Raw genomic sequence first — 18,732 nt, 5'->3', positions numbered from 1 at the left:
TTGGAGACCCTCTGCTGCCAGCGTCTCCTGGGGGCTCTTGCACATCAGTGAGCTGCTCTATAACGCAGCGTTCACATTGCGGCCAAGTCTTCCCCCACTCTCATCTGAGTCAGCCTTGCTCAATCAGGGCTCGAAAGCCTTTCCTGCCCACCTCATCCTTCTTCTATTATGAGGATCAAGACCACGGACTACGTACCACCACTTTGTTTAGCTGGAAAACTTTAAAAGAACAAAAGGCCAAGGTTTACCACTCTTCTGCTTTGCTGTGGCACCACTAAACCTCTATGCCCTTTCCCAGAAATTTCAAATTTCTTTCAACCTCATAGCCCACTGTTAACATACCCGTAAGTGTTTCAGACAGACCTGTGATCGTTGCATGCAAAGGACATCAATCCACGCTGGCCAGTGTCCAGGCACAAACTGTCTTCCCGATAGCAATCCTGCTTGCCAGAGACCTGTGGGTCTCCTGCATAAACAGGAGGTCTTAGCTTCCTCTCAGCAACTTGAGACAGGCACCATATACTCCCTCCCCTAGATAAGTCCTTTTCAAAGACAAAGCATTTAGAGTATTTCCTTTGCAGGTTAAGAACAAACACAAATGCCTACTCCAGTATTTGTAGGACTGATTCAACTGAAGTATTAGGAAAGATTTAGGATAGATTTAAGACATAGTTTGCAGGCCAGGCACAGTGGCTCATGCCTGTGCCCAGCCTTGAGCACTTTGGGAGGCCGAGGCGGGCGGATCACGAGGTCAGGAGTTAGAGACCAGCCTGGCCAACATGGTGAAACCCCATCTCTACTAAAAATACAAAATATTAGCTGGCATGGTGGCAGGCACCTGTAATCCCAGCTACTCGGGAAGCTAAAACAGGAGAATGACTTGAACCTGGGAGGCAAAGGTTGCAGTGAGCTGAGACCAGGAGTCTGTAATCCCAGCTACTTGGGAAGCTGAGGCAGGAGAATCACTTGAACCTGGGAGGCAAAGGTTGCAGTGAGCTGAGACCAGGTGTCTGTAATCCCAGCTATTCAGGAAGCTGAGGCAGGAGAATCATTTGAACCTGGGAGGTGGAGGTTGCAGTGAGCCGAGACCGCGCCACTGCACTCCAGCCTGGGCGACAGAGCAAGACTCAGTCTCAAATAATAATAATAATAGACACAGTTTCCATTGTTTCACTAGGAAGCTTTGGATGTCTTTGCAGCCTAATTAGATTGCACCCATTAAATGATGAATGGATTCCACAGCCCTAGAACAAGCATTGCTTTTGACCATTTTCTATTTTACTGTCTGTCCAACTATTTTAAGAAGAACATACTGGAACCAAAAATCATGAGGAGATGGCCAGTAGTGGCAAGCCTGGTCTTAACTGAGTGAGGGCAGGGAGGCAGATGCCATCCATCCTTTCATCTCGGCAGGAGCTCCAGTCCACAGACAGTACCACTTCTCACCATACCTCCTCGCGCACCCACCTTAGATTCCACATCCAGCCTTGCACGTGTCTGCTTACCCCTCTACCCCTTTTTCCTACTTACTCAACTTTCAGTTAAGACCAACTCTTCACCTACTCTAAGCCTATACCAAAAGCAAAAAAAATACACCATGGTACTGAGCAGTCGTGGTTTCAATGGTGACACAGATCTTGGCATTGTTCCCATATTTCTCTAATCAAATTATCCTCCCATCTCTCTCCATCTTTTCAAATCTCCCATATTCTATATCCCTTCCTCACACTCTCCTTATTTAGTTGAAAAATACGTAAGCAATCAGAATAAAGCTATCGTGCCAGGTGCAGAGGCTCACACCTGTAATCCCAGCACTTTGGGAGGCCGAGGCAGGTGGAACACTTGAGGTCAGGAGTTCGAGACCAGCCTGGTCAACATGGTGAAACCCTGTCTCTACTAAAAATATAAAATTAGCCAGGTGTGGTGGTACATGCCTATAATCCCAGCTACCTGGGAGGCTAAGGTGGAAGGATTGCTTGAACCCGGGAGACAGGTTGCAGTGAGCCCAGATCACACCATTGCACACTCCAGCCTGGGTGACAGAATGAGACTCCATCTCAAAAAAAAAGAATAAAACTATCTCATCTTCTCCATGCCACGCCCACCCAGCTCCCTGCATCTGTATCCCTATGCTTGTCTCCCTCCTATTACCAGGAATGAATGATCTCAGCTCCTAACCCAAAGCCAGTCTCCCACTTTCGCCAGGTTCCCCACCTCTCACCCTGAGAATTTGGCTCCTGCAGTTATTCCCTCTCGTATCATCAATCTTTCTCTCTCCCTAGCAGACCGTTCAGCCAGCATACAAACAAACTGTAAAGGCTCCCATCCTGACCAAGCAGCCCCCTCTGTTGAGTGCCCGATTTCTCCGACCCTCCTTTTAGCACACCTGGGAAGGGCCAGTTCCCTCCTTCCCCCTCCTTTCCACACCCTCCCCCCTCCTCACACCCGCCTGGCTCTCCTCCCACCTTGCTGGCCGCCCCTTCGTGGTCTTCTTTGCTGAATCATCCTCTTCTCCCTTTTTCCCAGTTCTTCCTTTTATGTCAACTCACTTCCCCTCAATATCATGTATACACTTGTTATTCCCAATTTATATCTCCAGCATGAACCTCTTTCTGAATTCCAGACTCATATATCCACTTGTCATGGTGGTTGGAAACCGAGGGAATAGAAAGCTAAAAAAGACCTAAGATGGGAAAGGATTTAGTGGGAAAATTCTCATCTCAAGGGTGGTGAGTGCCCTGCCAGCCAAGCGGGGAGCCTCCAGCTGGAGGGCATGGCGTCTTCACGGAGGCAGGAGTGGAACTCACAGCAAGCAGAAAATTAGTGGCATGGCACCAGCTTTAGGAACTGCCAGGATGCACTTTGGATCATGAATAAGTAAAAAAAAAAGAGGTCATCACAGGTTCCAGAAGAGTGAGGACAAAGAGAAGCAATAAAGTGAGAAGAGCAAGGAAAGAGAAAAGAAAGAAGACCGGAGACAAAGAAGAAAGGAGCGAGAAGGAAGGGGTGAACAAGGACTCGGAAAAAAGACTTGGGTCCTTGCTCATTCAGGAGCTCAGCCAGAATTCTGGCCAAATTCTTTAAAAGACACAGAAGCTCAATTGTCTGACTCATCCCTGGAGGGGGGTATTAATTTATTAGTACTATTGCTACAACTTAATGAGGCGCTTCCTATGTGCTAGGCACTTTGAACATTGGAATACTATGCAGCCATAAAAAATGATGAGTTCGTGTCCTTTGTAGGGACATGGATGAACCTGGAAATCATCATTCTCTGCAAACTGACACAAGAACAGAAAATCAAACACCACATGTTCTCACTCATAGGCGGGTGTTGAACAATGAGAACACAGGGACACAGGGAGGGGAGCATTTCATACTGAGGTCTGTGGGGTGAAACTAGGGGAGGGACAGCAGGGGGTGGGGAGTTGGGGAGAGATAGCATGGGGGGAAATGCCAGATATAAGTGATGAGGAGGAAGGCAGCAAACCACATTGCCATGTATGTACCTATGCAACAATCCTGCATGTTCTTCGCATGTACCCCCAAACCTAAAACGCAACAAAATATATATAAATAATAATAATCTGTGACTCCCCATTTTATAGTCCCCATTTTATAGACAATGAAGCTGAAGGCATTATTGTCCCCATTCTACAGACAAAGAAGCTGAAGCTCAGAACAGCTAAGTCATTTACTCAAGACAGCCCAGCCAGCTGCTGGCAGAGACAAGATGAAAACCCGTATCTTACTCCAACCAACATCCATGCAAGTAACTACTACACCGCTCGGCCACAGGAAACAAGCACTGAGGAGAGACCCTTCTGCTGACACAGGAGGCTGAGAGGCTGATGAGCAGACTCCAGGGAGCGCTGGGCTCTGACCATCAGGTGGCCTCCCCTGCCAGAGGGCTGGGGCAACAGACACATGCCCACCTGTGCTCAAGTCCAGCTTTCCTCCCACGACCCTCCCACCCTATCCAACTCCAGGCTGCCCTTAAGGGAAACATGAGGACCCAGAGGGTGGCCTGGGGATGTGGGGGGGCTGCTCATCCCAGCCTTAGCTAAGCTAAGCTCCGGGATTAAAGGCACTCCCTGAATGACCCCAGGGCAAAACCAGGTCAAGGCCACTTCCAAACCCCACCCCCACAGAATTAAAGGCGAAGAACTGGAAAGAAGCTGATCAGCTCGCTGAAAGGAAAGGGGGGAACAGGGACTGGATAAAGGGGTCAGCTGAAGAAGGGAGCCCCACTAGGAAGAGTACGCTGCACTCAGCTAGGACTCAGCTAGGACTCTGGCCAGCACAGCCCAGGGGCCGGGGGATCTTGGCAATGGCTCTCTGCTGTCTGTTTCCTCCTCTGTCAGACAAGCTCTCGGGTCTCTTCACTGCACCCAACAGCTGAGGATAGGTCAGCACCTGTGGCCAACACAACCTCATCTGGAGTGGGTCCAGCCGATGCTATGAGGGGCGTGACCTCTTTAAAGCAGAGGTGGTGGGGGAGAGACCAGTGGCTCTCGGCAGATGCACAGCCCATAGGCACCCTGGATCCACACAGATGCCCCCTATAATTCCAACCATGCCACTTCTCCATCTGCCTCTCCAAGGTAAAAGGTGGATGGATCTAGGGGGTCAGAGGGAGTCACAGGTATGAGTGAACTAAGAGGACAAAAGAGGCATCTCCCTCCACAGACAGGATCAGTGTGTGCGGGTGGGAGGTATACAAAATGCTGTCTCCCCTCCACGGACCCTGGGAACAGTGCTGAAACTTCCACCACTGATGTTGCTCCAGTGCCTTAAAAACCACACTTCCAAAAACCCCCAGTTAAAATGCAAACTGCTTTCTTAAAGAGGACAGCACTATCACGGTTTCTCACTTGATCAACTTAGACACTGTCAGCACCAGAGTGAACTTGGAGACCACCAAGTCCAACCCCTTCTTGAGAGCCCCTGAGAGGTGAAGTGACTGACTCAGTGTCACAGGAGCAGGTGGCAGCAGAGCTGGAACTGCAGCCAGGTCTCCTAAGTCTTTCTGCAGCATGGCCCTGGCCCCTGAGGGAGGTGGCCCAGGACGGAGGCGGGCAGGGGGTCTGGAATCTTGGCATCCTGCTCCCGGGCTGCTCCTTCTTCCTGTTCAACCACCACAGCAAACAAGAGCCCCTGGGGCCTCAGCCAGCGACTGACCCCTCCCTGACCCTGCCTTCCGGAAGGATGAATGCACATCAGAAGCCAGAGCCAAAATATTCCTGGGCCTTGTCTGCTCTGCACCCAGCTCTCTTTTTCCCAGCCTCTTGGGAGGGAGAAGTCTCCAAAAGAGACAGCTCCAAAGGCTTTTACAGAAAGGGAGCCTCTCTAGGAAGCACTCCTGTGTTTGGGCAATGGAGGTAAGGCAGGAAGACAGGGGGATGGAAGAAGAAAGTAACTTTTTAAACGTCACATTCTCACCAAAATGGCATGTGGGAACTTTCAAGACCATCTGACTAATACCAGGTTGTACTAGTTATTTACAAAGCTGGTGATGGAATCTCCTTTAAAGCGGCACAACCAAATGATGTCTGTGGGCTTAACATGGGGTAACAAGAGGCAAAGAAATCTGGGGAGAGGAAAAGTGTCCTCCCTGGGGTTGAGAGAGGGTTTTTTGCTCCCCTCCTGACAGTCTCACAGCCAGCCACATGGTAGGGTCCCCTAGAGCTGCCCAGCATGGGGTAGACTGGCCAGAGCAGCTGGCTCTTTGCAACCACCCAGCTTGCCCTTGCTGGGAAGCTCAGGCTCATTCACACGCTGGCATAACCCCACATCGCTGACCAGCCAATGGGCAACAAGACTCACAGCCAGGATGGGTTCCCCTGGGGCTGGCCGGACTCTGTTACTAGACATGTGCATTTTCCTGATCCTGAGCAAGTTAAACTTTCTCGACCTCAGCTCCCCAGCTACAAAATGGGAACACCCCTGTGACTGGGGACAATCACAGGATTGTCACATAAGGGCAATGAGGTTAGAGAACCTGGGGTAATATGGAATGGACACTGTGAGCCTGGTTCCCTTTCTCTCAGAATAAAAGCCAGCACCACCTGCTCCAAAGGTAAAGCCCACGGGGAAGTCTTTCCCTGTGAGCCCTGAACAAGGCAGAGGGGCCTTCCCAGCAAAGCTTCCCAGGCTTAGAGAGTGGGGTGGTCCCCATGACTCATTGGTGGTGGAGGGCTGACTCATTTGGCCAACTGTCCTTAATTTCCCTCTTCACATTTTGGGAGTCCTGGCGTACTCTTTCCCCAAATGAGGCTTGCAGCCAGAATGAGCTGTGATTAGCACAGCAGAGACCAGAAGGATGGTGGAGGGGGAGTGGTGGGGGAAGCTGCAGAGAGTTTCCTGAAATTAAGGCAGAAGAAGCATGGAGGCAAAGTCTCTCTCCCTGGGCCATTTAGCAGGCAGAGACTTCCTTTAGCGCCAACCTTCTCAACCTCTGCTAGGCAAAATCAACTCGGAAGACTGCCTGCAATAGCCCTAATATGGCCCTCAGAGGCAGACCTGGGGCTTTTATTGCAGAGTACGCCATGAAATTTCAAACGAGTATGTAGGAAACATAGGTGGGTGCATAAAACAGAACACTGCCCCATTGCACTGAATGCACAATTAACAGTGGGCCCCAGAATGCAGGCTGTACCAGATCTACATAAACATTACAACCTGAAGGCACATGAACAAAAGAGGGAGTTTGCAAGGGTTGGGTGAGACCACGCTGTACAGGGCTCAGGTGCTGTATACATGATGCAGGGGTGGGCAGAGTGGGGAGGAGAGGTCAGCGTGGATGCTCACTTCCAATTGTTTTTCCTTTCCTCAGGAGGAGAATGGATATTCTTCTGTTGTGGGTTTCAATTCCATGCTGTCAAATAACCTTTTTAGTCCAGTGCTCTGCCACTTCCAGCCAGGCCTAAGCAAGACAATTGTCACTGAACATTATTGGGAGTAACACGCAGTGGCACAGGCACTAAGGCGAACATCAGAGGGAAGACCTGGAGTCCCGGCTGGCCTATCGCTTCTGCATAGATTTGGCCTGAGTCACTTAACCCTTCCGAGGGTTGGTCTACTCATCCGCTAAGTGGGACAATAACTTCTGACAAGGCTGCTAGGAAGATTACATTGAGAGCATACTGGTGATTATTCAGCATGTCAGGGAGGGCCGGCCATGCCGGGCACCGTGGAGTACATGGCTCAGATTCCCTGACTTGCCATGTACACTCCTCACACATGGCTGCACCTCGGAGGAGCCCACCGAAAGGTGAAGTGAAGAGAGAAGAGAACTGCTGATGGAAATGGAAGCCAGGACTCAGGGCTTGCAAGCCAGCCCTTCTCAGGTCCTCCAAGAAGTCAATCAGCTGAGGGTCAGTCCCCAAGGAGCATCACGGGCAGCATCTCAGCCAGGTTTCCTCTCTTTTCCTCACACCACATTCAGTGACCTATCAGTCTAGATAGAGGGTGCTTTTTCAAATAAACCCTTTTCCAACTTGACTAAGAAAACAATCATATATTTTGATCCCAAAATTAAATTGGCATCTCAGAAACAAAGCTTTATGGAGCCAGCCAGCCTCAGGATATCCCACACTCCTCCCAAATGCATTACCACCCAGCAGGTAGTATCACTGCAGTTTCTCTGGTTTCAAAATAATAACTCATGGGAAATGCCCATGGAATTGACACTTAACACTTTCAACTTTTTTTTTTGAGACGAAGTTTCTCTCTTGTTGCCCAGGCTGGAGCACAATGGCTCACCGCAACCTCTGCCTCCTGGGTTCAAGCGATTCTCCTGCTTCAGCCTCCCAAGTAGCTGGGATTACAGGCGCCCACCACCACACCCAGCTAATTTTTGTATTTTTAGTAGAGACAGGGTTTCACCATGTTGGTCAGGCTGGTCTCAAACTCCTGACCTCGGGTGATCCACCCACTTCAGCCTCCCAAAGTACTGGGATTACAGGCATGAGCCACTGCACCCAGCCGCGCTTTGAACATTTTATCAGTTAGGTAAGTGTCACCCAGACGATGGGAGAAACTGGGGTTCTGTTGTGACATCTACATCTAGAAGGGGTGCTGATCACTTCTTTTCCCCACAAGGACTGGTATCCTACAATCACGACAGGATCAGAGGCAGCCTGGTGGGGGAAGGCTGACATGCCCAGGTCAGCTGTCCTCACGCCGTCATCCCGTACATCACATGCACCCTACTCAAGAGCTCATGGCCGGCCTCCTCCCTAATGCCCTTGGAATCAAGCCCCCCCAACAGTGTGGATATTAGTAACATGCCTGTGACTCCCCCCAACAGCCTGAGATCTTCCTTCCACTCCATGGAGGCTCATCTCTGCTCTGGCTCCAAGCCTCCTGGGTCCCCTCACACCAGAGCTTTTGCTCAGGTACTTCCCTCTCTTACTTTCAGGGATCTGCCTTCTCTTTGCCTACCCCAACTCTGTGCCTCTTTCTGTCCTTGCCCTGCTACCCCAACGCGCACTGGTAACTCCCTTTCCTGAGCCTACCTGGCACTCACACTTTGCACCAAGTTGGCACTTAATTATAAACGGTCTTGTCTTGAGTAATATGTTAGCCACCTGTTTCTCCTCCTCCAGAACAGAAAAGGTATCTTACACAGTGGAGAAGGTATCTTACACAGCAGTGGAGAAGGTATTTTACACAGTGGAGAGGGTTTTAGAGGCAGAAAAATCCTTGACTGGAACAATCAGACTTCACCAGCAATCACTACTGCCTTTATCAACTCAACTTCCCTGAGCCTCAGTTTCCATCTCTGTAAAACAGGAATAGTAATCTTAATCTCAAAGGGCTGCTACATGGCTTTAACAAGCTAATATCTATAAAAAGCCTAGACTCAGTAACTAATGCATAGAAAGTAACCCCCCCAAAATTTATTCTAATTCCCCTTTTCTTCTCTTTTATGTCTTGCAGAACCTAGCACATTACTGCAACACAAGACATTCAGTAAAGGTTTGATTCGTTGATCAGCATAAAGCAAACCAGTAACTGGAGGTCATTATACAAAGTAACAGCATGCGGTCAAAACACACTGATCTAGTTTTTCAATCATGGACAAAAGGTTGAGAACTATGGAGGGTAAAACAATCAATTTTAACTAAAGAAGTTTTCAGGATTACAAACTGCCAGTCTCTCTGTGTGCCCATCACTCAGCCAAGCAGAAGTTTCCGCATAAATGTTTATGCTGGCAATTCACACCTCATTCTTTCCTATACAACTTATCTCTATCCTCAAACTCAGTTATATTTATGGTCCACAGAAAGTTCACTTCACGTGCTAAATGTGGTACAATCCTTGCTACTTTTTAAAATCAAACACAGAGCAAAATTTTTCTAAAGGAGTTCTTTTCATAAGTATTTAGAAAGAATGCTGATCACTTCTTTTCCCAAGTAGAATTCTTGTCATTTATCTATATATGTAACATACATAAATATAATTGTATATATAATTAAATTTGTCTTCTAATAAGACCTTTCCTCCCCAGATTGGAGAGAACATAGCAGACAACCATGAATATTAGTGAGGTCATTCAACAAAAACCATGCTGAGAATATCCACGTCCTATGAGCAATTATGAAATCGATGCACTGAGGATGATGTTGGATGTGGTGGGTCCAATGAGATGAAAACTGGAGTGGAACTCAAATGGAGTTTCAGCAGAACCACTTTCACCTGGTGGTCTTTTGGCCTTACTGTCCTTACAGTTTCTTCTCACTGTTCCTTGTTCACATACTTGGCATTTCTCTGGAGGAAAATGTCTCTTGCCACTGCATTCACTTTTCAGCTGGTGTCTCATGCTACCAAAATAATGGAAGTCAACAAAAGGCTAGAGACATTGCTTCACCATGAATAGAAACACGCCTGGAAATGTAATTTTAGTTAGTGACTATAATATATATACGTGAAACTAACTTTCTCCACGTCTCCACGCTCCCTGGTGGTGAGTTAGGCACCAACTCTTCCAAGTCATCCAGCTATAATGCAAAACATTACAGAGCTAGATGGGGACCCCAAGAGGTCACCTAGCCCATGCCCTCAACTCTATGCAAGAGAAATGCTTGGCTGTCAGTGAGTTCCGCATCTATCGGCCTTGACAGCCTAAAATTCTTGGTGTCAAAAGAACTGCTTGTCTATTTGTTTTAGGCACCAGGGTGTTTCTCCTGTGCTCCCTGGAGACCAAATGTAACTGGTCAGTGCCTTTATCTCAGTGATACACATAATAACAGCTATTATGTGGGCCCTGATTCTCTTCCCCAAGTTAAACAGCCCCAAATCCACAAACCTTTCCTTAAAGGGCTTACTGTTCATCCTGCTAAACATATCGTTCACAAGCTTTTCTGTAGTTTTTGGATTTTCCACAGTCTTTTTCAGCTAATTCAAATACAGTGGTATCAAATATTAAACAGAGCTGGAACACTGCTTCCCAGACTTCCACATCATTCCTGTTTAACACAGCCCACTTACCATGCTTTCTTAACAATAAACCACACGACACCCCTCCAGCTTGTGTTCTACCAGGACTTCCAGATCTGTCTCAGCTACAATTGTGCCTTGCCGGATGATGGCTAATAATACAATCAGCATAATCCAGTCAAGCAGATTGATGCTAAACCATTGATGACCACTGTCATCACCGCTCAAGAAAGGGCTTCCTAGTCTGCTGTAAAAAACATCAGGTAACCAAAACATGTGTGCTGCTCACACCATGTTTAGTAAAATACAAAGCATAGCATTTTCTAGCTTTTAGTCTGAAGACTCTCCTCCTGGCCTACGCCTGAAAACTAACTTCTGGGTGGCTTCATATGTGATCACAGGGTAGAGTTTGGAGAAAATGAAGCAGATATTCAACCTGCTTATCTAAAACACTGCCCCTTTTCAGGAAACTTGAAGATAACTGGGGAAACTTAGAAATAAACCCCACTGAAAGTTATCCTGAGGTCTGAAAGTCACTGATCCTCTCAGCACAATGGAGTATCCACTAAAGAGCATCTCTTCAACAAACTTAACTTGACCACTACCACCTACATAACTAGCTCAATGACCGTCCCTCAGGATACTTCCATGTGCAACTAGTAAGAAGGTTTCAATTCAGTAGTAGGTCTGGTATCAGTAATCTTCTCCACCATCCAAGGAAGAACATGTTTTTTAATTGGTTGTTTTGGGAGGTCAAGTAAGAAATTAGGGAAGTGCGATTCTGAATATGAAGAATCTGAGTACTTAGGAATAAATATACCTTAGCAATATCTTCAACATCCCATAATTAACTACTTTAAGGAACCACAGCCGTTAAAGAATCTGCGCTCACCACAAAGAGACCATTTTTTTAACTGCAACAAGTCCACATCTCCCAAGTTGGGCCCAACTCTCAGTGTCCCCTATGATTTGTCTCATATAGGTAAAACTCTACCATCTATGTTCACTTAACTCATGAGACCCAAGTTGCCGGAGGTAAATAATATCAGTCATCATGTCCATAACAGAGAGTCACTGTTACGCATGGCTGCATTATTCATAGACACTTCTGGTAAACATTGCAATACTGCAGTTTGGACTCTGTCCCAAAACTAGGAAAACTAGTAGAGAGCTTTCCAAACTCTTGTGGTGAGATTTTTCTGACTGTGAAACACTTTTTGCATTTGGCCTTGAAACAGCTTACAGTACTGATCACGAAATGCATCAATAGCCTTTCACCTGGTAATGTGAAATTATCTTTCCTTAGTCCTGAGGCTTAGAAAATGCCCTATTACCACCACCACCTACCCCTCAACTAAGCAGTGCAATACTCCCTATTTTTAAATTAGGGATCAGCAAACTATGCCTTATGGGCCAAATCTGGCCAACTGCTCATTTTTGTAAATAAAGTTTTATTGGAACACAGCCATGCCCATTCCTGTATATATCCTCTACAGCCGTTTTCATGCTTCACCCCGGAGCTGAGTAGTTGTGACAGATGTCCAGCTTATAAAGCCTTAAATATTTACTATCTGGCATGTTACAGGAGAGAAGTTTGCTGATCGCCATTATAAATGATAAGGAAAATAAATTGCTTATTCAGAATAACCTCCTCTTCAACCCAACAAAAGAAAACAAAACCAGAAAACAACTGAGCCAAGCCAGTAGTGGTTGCATAATTAAAAGCAGGCCCAACTCTCTTACAAAGTATACTCTGCAATAAGATGCATATAAAATATAAAATACTATCTGATGGCACGGTAGGGTGACTATAGTCAGTGGTAGCTTAAAGGTATATTTTAAAATAATGTAAGAATATAATCAGATTGTTCATAACAAAAGGGAAAATGCTTGAGGGGCTGGATACCCCATTCTCCACGATGTGCTTATGTTCACACCATGTGCCTGAATCAAAACATCTCATGTACCCCATAAATATCTATACCTACTATGTACCCACAAAAAAATTTTCATTTAAAAAATCTGTGAGGCCGGGCACGGTGGCTCAAGCCTGTAATCCCAGCACTTTGGGAGGCCGAGGCGGGTGGATCACGAGGTCAAGAGATCGAGACCATCCTGGTCAACATGGTGAAGCCCCGTCTCTACTAAAACTACAAAAAATTAGCTGGGCATGGTGGCGCGTGCCTGTAATCCCAGCTACTCAGGAGGCTGAGGCAGGAGAATTGCCTGAACCCAGGAGGCGGAGGTTGCAGTGAGCCGAGATCGCGCCATTGCACTCCAGCGTGGGTAACAAGAGCAAAACTCTGTCTCAAAAAAAAAAAAAAAAAAAAAAAAAAAAAAAAAAAAAAAAAAAAAAAAAAATAAAAAAAAAAAAAAAAAAAAAAGAAAAAAAAAATCTGTGAAATCTATATACAAAATACTTAGATTAAACTAAAATTCTGGAAGGATTACTTTTTAATCAAAGGAAGTTCTGAAATTGCTGATTTAGGGATGCAATAAAACTCAACTATGGTTCTAGTTACATGGAATGATTTGGGTTTCATAGAAAAGAAGGGTAAAAGGAAGGTGATGTAATAGACAACTGGTCATCAATAAGAATAAAGTGAATTAGGGTCGGGCGCGGTAGCTCAAGCCTGTAATCCCAGCACTTTGGGAGGCTGAGGCAGGTGGATCACCTGAAGTCAGGAGTTTGAGACCAGCCTAGCTAACATGGTGAAACCCCGTTTCTGCTAAAATTACACAAAATCAGCCGGGCGTGGTGGCATGCACCTGTAATCCCAGCTACGTGGGAAGCTGAGGCAGGAGAATCGCTTGAACCCAGGAGGTGGAGGTTGCAGTGAGCCAAGATCATGCCATTGCACTCCAGCTTGGGCAACAAGAGCAAAGCTCCATGTCAACGAAAAAAACAAGAAGAAAGTGAATTTTTAAAAAATCTAAACTGTACAACTCTATCCAGACTTTTAAAGAGAAGGTCTTCCATGTACATGCAGAGGAAAAGAAAATGGAAGGAGGAATGTTTTCTGGTAGAGCCATACCCTGAATCACCCCTAACATGTGCTGAGTAATGACCTAGCTTCATCCAGAGACCAACCCAGGGACCCATCCCCACCACATAACAACCCTAAGTCAGGATACCACTAGAGGAATCCACAGATTAAGACAAGCATCCTCTGTTAGGAGAATCCGCACAAGGCATTCCAACCTCAACTTCCACCTTACCCAGACTGGCAGCCCTTGGGAAAAGCTGCCCCAAAGCCATCCAAGTGCGCCTGGTAGGCACATGGTCATGTTCGGTTAGGGAACTCAAAGCTGATCGTCAGTTTTCATTTTTCATTTACTACCAACACCGAAAAATGGGGAGATCTCATCAAAATGTTTGAATTGTGACCTCTCTTAAAAAAGCAGAAGACCTGGGAACCCTGGGCCCACCTTCTGCAGGCTGCATCCCTTGAGCTGAGTCACAGCTGCCCCATTGGAAGCATAGGTGCTTCCTAGCTGGAGACACTCCCTACCACTCCTGTTGCCTCCCTGTGACCTGAGGCTGAGCCTCAAGGGCTATTCCACATCTCCCTGGCACTGTCATTTTTGTCACACCTGCCTTGCTTCACTCACCAAAGATACCTGCTTGGTCAGCATCTGATTTTCAACCCCAGAGCTAAGCATCTATGGCAACTAAATGTTTCCAAGTGGATGAGGAACATGATTTCTTTCTCTCTTTTTCATTCTCTGGCCCATGTGTGTACTTTTGCCCTCCCTCTTGATCAGTGACCATCTACAGACAGAAAGCATTATTGGCCAACAACCAATTATCAGATACTTGAAAAACTCAGTCCCTGTCCTCATGACCCTCCATTCTGGACATTTGGTGATCCTGGATCTCCTCTATTCTTAATTATTTACATTGATAGAACGACTTCATGCCAGACCTCTCAGCCCTGTAAGCAGCCCAAAGACAGTATCTGCAAAGAAAGCCTAAGTCACGAGGGAAGACACACTCTAGGTAGAAAGCACTTGCCCACCAGAATCAGATCTTTTCTAGGGAGTAAAATAAAGGGTGCAATCACTTCCCATGGAAGAAGATATTTAATCCCTTAGGTGACTTCTGAGTTGAGCCTAATGTCTCAAATTTTGAGTCACTATAGGAAATGGATGATGTGTAATAAATATGTGAAACTTCATTTCTACTCTGTGTTCATCAAAAGATAAATGGATAAACTACATGTGGTTTATATATACAATGAAATACTATTTAGCCTTCAAAAGGAAAGAAAGTTTCACACATCTATATAAATGATCCTTGAAGACATTACACTAGATGAAATGTCAGGGATAAAAGGACAAATGCTGTATTATTCCATTTACACAAGGTATTTAGAGGAGTCAGAGGGACAGAAAGTCGAATGGTGGGTACCAGGAGCTGGGGAGGAGGGAATGGGGAGTGTGTGTTTAAAGGGTACAGAGTTTCAGTTGGAGAAGATGAAAAAGTCCTAGGAATGGATGGTGGCGATGGTTGCACAAAAATGTAAATGTACTTAACGCCACAGAACCGTATCTTAAAAGTGGTTAGAAAGGTAAATTTTATATAATGCATACTTCATCACGATAAAAGAGGGAAAAAAAAAAAAACCCAACAAAAAAAAAAAAAAAAAAAAAAAAAAAAAAAAAAAAAAAAAAAAGGGAAAAAAAAAAAAAACCTCAGGAGGGCACCATGTTGATATGCGCCTTTCTTTTTACGGCTAGGAAAACTTACGAAGTTCATAATGTGAGTCATAAGGTGATATTCAGTCCAATGAAAGATGGAAGTACACTAGCAGCAGCATTACAATGTCATGTTCCTCTCCACTTGGCCCCACTCGGGGCCAGCAATGCTCAAAGGTCAAGACCCGGCCTGACATGCTGCCCTGGTTCTGCCTGACCTGGAGGACCCATCAGATAAGAGGGTCCATCTTCACGCACGAGGAAAGCCTGCCCTGGGTGTTCCAGCTTACAGCTGCACCAACTGGCAGCTTGGGGTCTACACCAACAGCTCATTTCAGGCAATGAAAACCTTAACTTCCTACCTATTCAAAGCGCACACTACATCTTGGCACAGGTGTGCCTGTTCTTGGCACAGGTGTGACAGCAACACTGGACAGGTATACTAAGTCTGCACACATAATCAGGCTTTCAATCCATCTGTTTTGGCCATGGAGAGGATGAGGATGGTGATGGTGATGGGGGAGTGGGTGACAGCAACCCTGGGCTCAGAGAACGAACGCTGGCACCAACCCTGGGCATTGTTCGTTTTTCAGGCCACCATCTGTCAGCCAAGCCAGCGGCAACTGCGCTTCTAGACTGTGCTTGTAAATAAAACAACAAGGTTCAACAAATCTTGGCATGCAAGTGGGAAGAATCATCTCAGGAGTCCCTGCCGCACGACAGTGTGAAAGAACTCATGCAGGATGAGCTTGGGTGGTCAAGCAAATTTTACAGAGATGCTATAGGAGCATTGGAAACAGACTTTTATTTAACAGAAACTTACACACACTTGGTACAAACCCTACATTAATGCAAACCTTTATCACAATTCTACACAGGTTGTCGCTTGTGGGAGTTGGTTGGAAAGCAGATTATTATGATCATTATTAGCATTTTGACAAGGGACATTTTCTACCAGAAAACGTCAGAGAAAAGGGCTACAAAATGATACAGACACTCTGGATGATCCCCTCCACCACCAGGACTGGCTTTGAATGGGAAACCTGAAAGGACTGGCAGGAAGTCCATTCCCACCCACCGTCCCCTGTCAGAGGCAAGAGATTCTCTGGCTCGGAACCATCTCAGTAACACTGTGACTCAAGGACCTCTGCTTGTGTGTTAGATCATGACTCTGCTTACAAGGGAGGGAAACCCAACAGCATGGCTGTGTGAAGGTCCAGCACAGCAGGGAGCCTGTGGGTAGAACCCAGTGGCTCAGCCAGTCAGCCCTGCACCTTTGCTAGACCCAGACACAACACTGAGATACATCCCATCGGCCAAAATGCCCACTTCCGCCAGCCCGACCAGAAAGGGCCATGTTAGAATACTCGCCTTCTTCCATGGCCCCCACCAGCAACTGAATTTGAGGTTCCCGTCCTTCAGGCTGGCTTTCCCAGCCCTTGGGGACAGCTCTGGAAGCTCAGGTCCCAGAAGCCAACTCAGCAGAAGGTTCTCTTTGCTCATCTCTTCTAGGAGTTGTTAGGTGACTGAACTAATATCATCTCAGCTGATGCTTTTATTTTTGCTATTTTTTTCTCTGCATTATTTTAAACAAAGCTCTCTGTGTTTGAATCTATCGAACTTGAGGGGATATATTCCATCACTAGATGGAATTCCTTTCTGAGCTAGACCTCATCAGACATGAAAACCAGGAGGCAGGCTGCTTCTGACATTCAGATAAAAGGAGCTTGCCTGGGGTGTGGGGGCAGTGAGGGTGGGGGAAACTGCTGACTTGTGGCTGTGTTATTTCAGTCAAGTCTTAACACACAATCATTTAACATCACCAACATTTTCAATAGGCTTCTGAGGGAAGGGGAAAAAAGAACTGATCACTCCTCACTTACCACATCCAACTCGCAGAAATAAAAATACCTAAAGCACATACATGAATGGCTTTTTAAAAAACCTGAGAGAGCAGAGTTGATCTTTATTTTCTTATTAAAAATGTGGGGTATTTTTCTTTAGAGTTAATATGCAGTCTTTTATTTTTACATTAAGTACTCTTATGATTTCATGTCTTCACAAAATTGTGTTTAACTTTTGAAGTAGGAGGTACTTTAAACAAAAATACTGTGCAATGCCAGCACTTTTTCCTTTTAAATATTGAAATAAATAAAATAGTTAACTCTTTTTTCCGTCATTTTGTTTGTGTTCAGTTATTTCTATTGTAGAGCAATTCCAGGCTGACCTGGGTACTTTCTCACAGACAATCAAAGAAAATGTAATGAAGAATTTTAAAAAGAAAAAAAAATCTTCTTATTGCACAAACGGAGGCCATTCCCGGGGCGTCTGTGGGCTGAGCTGAGTTGCGCCGCAGGATTTTCCACTTCCGTGTTGGCTCCTGTGTTTTCTGAAACACATGCACAGGAGGGGGCTGGGCAAGGGAAGAGGAAGAAGAGGAGGAGGAGGAGGAGGAGGTGCCAATCATCCCGGCTTCTTTTCACCTTCTTCAGAAATGGCTTGCTTGAAGGATGCCGGAGTCCCCAGGTCATAGTGTCGACTGCAGAGGGAAAGGCAATGAAAGATAAAAAACAGCAGCATGGACCAACTACCTACAAAAGAAAGATTAAAATTAAGGGGGTGACAGAAATGAAATGAATTTAAAAATAAAAGAAAGAAAGAAAGAAAACCACCAACTAATCACCAAGCTAATAAGGCTAGGCCAGGTGCGACAAAAATCAGCTAGTGTGTCCAGCGCCTTGAACGTCAGCAGCACGAGATCAGCCAGGACAGGGCAGGGCAGTTGCTACTGAGCCAGAGGCAGAGAGAACACAGATGGATTTTCAATTCCCAGGTGGTGTAGCAGGCAGAACTGGGTATTTAAAAAAAAAAAAAAAAATTGCCCTTCCACTTGGAAACCAAACAAACAATCTTTCCACAGTTAAAACATCCCAGAAAGGACCTTTATGATCTCTCTCCCTGTGATCCAAGTAGAAATGAGCGGTTCTGTGGGATAGAACCAGTTCGGCCACAGAAAACCCCGTCAGATGCCCCACTTGGCCTAAGCCCAAAAGGACACTGCTGCCTTCACAAGCACACACACTCACCTCCAACCCTGCCCCAAGTGATTCAGGTGTGTCAGAATTACTCAAAGAGAGACCCCAACCAAGAGATCTATTCCAGTCCTCCACTAACCCAGCGATCCCTTTAGAGCCTGGTGGTGCTGGTTCACATCAGGGGGGCCCTTTAGCCTGGACAGCCAAGCATAGCTTTTGCTTCCAGCTGAAATGAAATCTGCCATTTTGCTCTTTGGAAGAAAGCAGTGGACATAACGGAGTAAGCAGTAAAACCAAGTACTCTCACATTTCACCTCAGAAGCAGTTTCTGAAGGCAGAGATGGGTGTCCCAACAGTGCCCAGGTCACATTAAGCTGAGTGATGAGGGAGGGAAGAGAGAGAGGAGGGACCTAAATGGAAAAAGGCCAAGCCAGCAGGGAAGAAAGCTCAAAAGCAAATGAGCAGCTCAGCCTCTTCCAAGTTGAAAGCTCCCTCCCCTGCCCCATCTCTCCTGGTACCCAAAGCATCATTCACTGGCCAGGTGCACAAGCCTGGA

The 18,732-nt window shown here is 46.2% G+C and overlaps 1 protein-coding gene across 8 annotated transcripts in view; it reads right to left on the bottom strand.

The window, feature by feature from the left end:
- The window catches only part of DPF3 (double PHD fingers 3), a 288,551-nt gene that overhangs the window by 33,408 nt on the left and 236,411 nt on the right, over nt 1-18,732 (bottom strand). The window contains exons 11-12 of one of the 8 annotated variants that reach the window (XR_005200299.1): nt 17,625-17,680; nt 15,924-17,554 (exon numbers count right to left, since the gene is read on the bottom strand). The exons of 5 other annotated variants lie outside the window; for them this stretch is intronic. The gene's annotated coding sequence lies outside the window, so the exon portion shown is untranslated. Of the gene's footprint in view, nt 1-15,923; nt 17,681-18,732 lie in introns of those variants that run through there. 2 more of the 8 variants (XR_005200300.1, XR_005200298.1) reach the window with 2 other exon arrangements.

The sequence above is a fragment of the Cebus imitator genome, unplaced genomic scaffold, assembly GCF_001604975.1.
Source record: "Cebus imitator isolate Cc_AM_T3 unplaced genomic scaffold, Cebus_imitator-1.0 Scaffold54, whole genome shotgun sequence".
NCBI lineage: Eukaryota > Metazoa > Chordata > Mammalia > Primates > Cebidae > Cebus > Cebus imitator.
This window is presented reverse-complemented; position numbering and strand designations above follow the sequence as displayed.